Genomic DNA, 5,573 nt, shown 5'->3' with positions numbered 1-5,573 from the left:
AAGAAATAGGAGCAGGAGTAGACCACAAGGCCCATTGAGCCTGCTCCGCCATTCAATACGACAATGACTGATCTTGGGCTTCAACTCCATTTTCCTGCCCGTTCCCCGTATCCCTTAATTCCCTGAGAGGCCAAAAATCTGCCTATCCCAGCCTCAAATGTATTCAACGATGGAGCACCCACAACCCTCTGGGGTAGAGAATTCCAAAGATTCACAGCCCTTTGAGTGAAGTAATTTCTCCTCATCTCAGTCCTAAGTGATCGGCCCCTTATCCTGAGACTGTGCCCCTGTGTTTTAGATTCCCCGACCAGCGGAACCAATCTCTCAGTGTCCACCCTATCAAACCCCCTCAGAATTTTGTATGTTTCAATAAAGTCGCCTCTCATTCTTCTAAACTCCGGAGAATATAAACAAAATTTACTTAGCCTCACTTCATAGGACAACCCCGTCATCCCAGGGACCAATCTAGTGAACCTTGCTGTACTACCCCCAATACAAATATATTTTTCCTTAAATGTGGGGACCAGGAGATGAGTTACTTGCCTCAGAATTCCCAGCCTCTAGCCTGCCCTTGTGGCTGGTCCAGTTCAGTTTCTGGTCAATGGTGACCACCAGGGTGTACATGGGTCAAGTGTACCTGAAGCGTCATGTACACTTATTGATTGGTTGAAAGAAAACAAAAACACCTTGCATTTATATAGCACCTTTAATGTAGTAAAATATCCCATAGCACTTCACAGGAGTGTAATCAGACAAAAATTAACACTGAGCTGAAGAACGAAACATTAACACGTGACCAAAAGCTTGGTCAAAGAGGTAGGTTTTAAGCAGTGTCTTAAAAGAGAGAGAGTGAGAGAGAGAGAGAGAGAGAGGCAGAAAGGTTTAGGGAGGGAGTTCCAGAGGTTTGGGGCCCAGATAGCATAGGCATGGCTGCCAATGGTGGAGCGAGGGGTCAAGGGAATGTATTGGAGGCTCACATCTGGGCTCTCCAATTTGATCGATGTGTTCACTGTGGAAATGAACAAAGACAGTAGGTTGAGTAGTTGGCCTCCACCAATCACTGGCCCCCTATCGAGCTCTCCTGTCCCACCCCCTTCTACCAGCTTATATTTCATCTCATTTCTATATGCCTTAGTTCTGATGAAGAGTCATACGGACTTGAAACGTCAACTGTATCCCTCTCCACAGATGCTGTCAGACCTGCTGAGCTTTTCCAGGTATTTTTGTTTTTGTTCTAGATTTCCAGCATCCGCAGTATTTTGCTTCTATTAAAGACAGTAGGTTGTTTTGTGCTGCATCTGATTAATTGTTCCTTACAGGGAAGATGCTAGCTTAATCAGATTCTGCAAAAACATTTCAGCTTTTATTCAGCCACCATGAATGATCCCCTGCCAACATGCAGAAAGATTATAACATACTTTCATGTTGACATGTGGCTGGCCCATTGACAAATTCTGTGCCACTAGGGTAAACAGATGTCCCATTAGCACCTTTGATCTTGCCCACTTATTATCCAGTCCAACTGCTCTCTAATCGACCTTTTCCCAGATGAGCTTCTCCCTGTGATCCCACATATACCCATGGTCGCATCCTGCTGCTTTCACCCAGCCACTTACCCTAGACTGCTTGCAAGCAACACGGTGCGGAATGTGCTAATAGCTTAATGGACCTGAAGGGTCACTGTTGTTCAACCTTAATGTAATGCATTGTGAATTGTTTCTACGTTGTAACATAGTTTTACGCATGGGAATGCAAAAATCTCTTTTAAAATTCTCTCTGCTCCCATTAACATTCAACACATTTATATATTAGTAAAAATCTTGTGCAGGACATGCACTTCATGTCCATAACTGTTACTTTCTACAGTCGTGATTATTAATTACACATTTTTTTCCCAGACTTAAAAAGCATTTATCTTTTTAAAATTGTGATGTCGACATTTCCCATTCAAATTTATTATGTCAACGGTCACGCTGTAGTTGAAGGCTCTGACCACTAGGTGGGTCTGTGGAGCAGGATTTTCCAGTCTGTGTCAACAACAGCAGCTTGCATTTATGTAGCACCTTTAATGTAGTAAAGCATCCTGAGTTGCTTCACCTGAGCACTATCAAACAAAATTTAGCACCAAGCCACTTTAGGAATGTGACTAAAAGCTTTGTCGAAGAGGTAGGTTTTAAGGAGTGTGTTAAAGGAGGAGAGAGAGGCAGAGAGGCTTAGGAAGGGAATTCCAGGTGTTCTCAACTTACACACACACATATATGTATATATATATATATACACATACATATAAAAAAGTTATATTAATCTATTGATTATGGGTAACACCAGAGGCAATGGTGTGATCTAACAAATCACTTTAAGACTTATTTTGTGACATTGCTTAACAACGATTGGAATGAACACTTTGCACCTGTATAACGTTCAATTGTTCTGTGTTCGTTTATGAGCCTGGTAACTGATCTATGCTCACTGTGCTGGATTGATTAGGCCAAGGTGTGGACTCAGAGCAAAGTAAAGAGACACCACAGAAGCTACTAGAAGCTCAGCTGTAAGCATGAGTACAAGCAATATGTGATCGCAGAGACATTTTAAAGCCTGTAAAGCACTTTGAAACTCGTGTCATCTCTGCATTGCTCTGAGATATATAAAATATTCAATTATCTGTACACCTCAGCATAGCAAATTGCCTCCAAAGTATGGTATATGTTATTTATGTTGATAAGGAGATGCCAGATTATTTGAGAAATTTTATGAAAGTGGTAAAATACAATGTTTTTTCTGCTTGAAAGAGGACAAAACTCCATGAATTAGAAATTTGACAGTAAGATCAACTGAGTAGTCTGGGTTTTGAAACCGTGTTACCTGTTGTCAGGGGAGCTGCTTGTTGCTAATGGGCCTTAGTGTGGACACACTTGGTTTTCTGGGTACAGCAGAGCAGAGAGCACTAAGAGAGATCCTTCATCTGAGCTGTTGACCCATCTTGCTGAGGTTGGCAGAGGGGAGGGCAGTAGACATTTCTATTAGGGAGCACTGACCCCTGCTCTTCCTTTGAATAGTGCCACTGAATCTTGTACATCCACCTGAGAGGGCAGATATTGAGCATATTGGGCCTTACTGACAGTGCATGACTGGGGAAATTGGGTGAAGCCAGGTTGTGCCTGTGGCCCAAGGGCCTAATTACAGCCATTAGCCTACCACAACAAAAAAATTTCATTTATATAGCACCTTGGAATGTATATAGCACCTCACCAAAGCACTTGACAGCCAATGAAGCACTTTTGGAGTGTAGCCATTGTTGAAACACCACAGCCAATTTGCACACAGCAAGCTCCCATCAACAGCGATGACGAGCCAACCCGTTTTGGCGATATTGTTGGGGAGTGACTAATTGGCCAGGACAATAGGGAGAGATCCCCACATTCTTCTTTGAACAGTGATCATGAGATCCACCTGAGAGGGAAGACAAGGACCATGTTTAACCATTCATCCAAATGACAGCACCACCCTGCCGAATGGAATTTTGGACTTCGGCTTAAAATTTCGGCTCCAATTCCTGGAGCAAGGCTTGAATCCATGGCCTTTTAACTCAAAGCGTCCTACCGCCGAGCCACATGAAACAGCTGGGCACCATGGAGTCAAACTCCAGGAAACCTACCTGGCATGAAGAATAAAGCAGAGGAGTAAAAGTAAGAATGCTCCTTTTTCTAAAGTTGACCCACACAAAAAGAGATTCATTCTACAGTGTTGGGGCAGTTTCCATTCGATTGAAAGAGATGGTTTCCAGTTTCGTTTTAAAACCTAATTGGAGGCAGATTGGCCAGGAGGAAGTTCCAAAGATTTTCACAGTCCTTCCCCCGCCCCCACCCTCAGCTTTGGAAGCCTTCCCCAACAGCAATCAGCACAGGGAGAGGTAAAGTAAATGAGACCATATGCCTGGAATTTCCCCCATTGATCTAACTGTTGTAAACCTCAAAGTCAATTCGAGGGATTAATCACCGTTGCTGAGGGATGTTTATAGATTGGCGGATCCTTGTAAATCACTAGGTGCAGGTGAAGTTCAGAACGCTTGAAATGCGTCTGCTGGATAGATGTCCTGGATGTTCTTCTTCTGGCAGGAGGACAGCCTGGTGGGACTTGTCCATTGCTGACCCTCAACAATAATTTAACCTCATCTTAGCCAGCACAATCTCTGCAGGAGGAATTTGGCTGCCATGGACCTTACAGAGTAAAGGAAAATGATCAACTGACACGCTAGCAATAGCCCTATATTAAAGAGCCATTTAAAATGCTAAGCCCCCAATCCCACTAGTGTTAAATTGCCCAGTTGTTCTGCGTTTGATTATGTGAGTCTGGTAACTGATCTACGCTCACTGTGCTTGATTGGTTAAGCCTGGATGCGGACTCAGAGCAAAATAAGCCAACACCACTGGAGTTTCTGGAAGTTGAGCTGTAAGCTTGAGTGCGGCCATTTTGTAATGGCAGAGATATTTTAAAGCTCCTGTAAATAAATCTGTTACATACAGGGGAGACGGAGATGTAGTGGTGTCGCTGGACTAGGGATCCAGAAGCCTAAGGGGGCATGGGTTCAAATCCCGCCATGGCAGCTGGTGGAATTTAAATTCAATGAATGCGCCTGGAATATAAAGATAGTCTCAGTAATAGTAACCATGGCAACCATCATCAATTGTTGTAAAAACCCATCCAGCTCACCAATGCCCATTATGACCTACATGTGACTCCAAACCCACAGCAATGTGGTTGACTATTAACGTCCTCTGAAATGGCCTTAGCAAGCCACTCAGTTCAAGGGCAATTAGGGGTGGGCAACAAATGCTGACCTTGCCAGCGATGCCCACATCCCATCCCAAGAAACTAGTGTCCACCTCTGCATAGTTCTGCGATATATAAAGCACACAATACCAACACATCGTGGTAATGCTAGGTGTCAAGAGCACGGAAGTGCTTATAAGCAAGTTGATATATAACATGACGTGCAACATATAACACCATCCCTTTAGCACCATCCAATTTGAATACACTCATCCAAACTTGGGCAGTACTGAAGGAGTGCTGTACTATCTAAGGTGCTTTTTTTTTTCAGAAAAGACCTTACCCTCTAGGGTGAATGTGAAAGATCCCATAGCAGTATTTGGAAGAGTCCTGCCCTGTGCTTAGGCTGACGTTTATCCCTCAACCAACACCTTAAAAGTATATTATCTGGCCATTATCATGTTGTTTGTGGGAGCTTGCTGTGCAAATCGGCCACCATGGTTCCTACATTATAATAACGTCCGCAAAATTTTTTTCAATGGCTGTAAAGCATTTTGGCGCTTCCTGAGGTTGTGAGAGGTGCTATACAAATGCAGGGTCTTCTTTATTCAATGGAAAAATAGTAGAATTGTGATTTTAAAAGGGGGACTGGATTATGCCTGCACACCCTGGTCCTTCAATTAACTCTGTTTCATTGAAAACTACTCTTGATCTTGGTTCCAAGTCCGTGTTGCCATGGGAGACATTAAGTGTTAAAACAATGGATTTTTGTGCTTTATCCGTTATATAGAAGAGAGCTACAG

At 43.3% G+C, this 5,573-nt stretch overlaps 1 long non-coding RNA gene across 1 annotated transcript; it reads right to left on the bottom strand.

Moving 5' to 3' along the window:
• Window positions 1–692: 692 nt before the first annotated feature.
• LOC144669290 (uncharacterized) lies at window positions 693–3,158 on the bottom strand. The gene is made up of 2 exons (XR_013573654.1): window positions 2,389–3,158; window positions 693–2,354 (listed from the first exon to the last, which is right to left on the bottom strand). It is a non-coding gene; the product is annotated as an uncharacterized LOC144669290 (long non-coding RNA).
• Window positions 3,159–5,573: the final 2,415 nt, after the last annotated feature.

Source organism: Cetorhinus maximus, chromosome 29 (genome assembly GCF_964194155.1).
Source record: "Cetorhinus maximus chromosome 29, sCetMax3.hap1.1, whole genome shotgun sequence".
NCBI lineage: Eukaryota > Metazoa > Chordata > Chondrichthyes > Lamniformes > Cetorhinidae > Cetorhinus > Cetorhinus maximus.
This window is presented reverse-complemented; position numbering and strand designations above follow the sequence as displayed.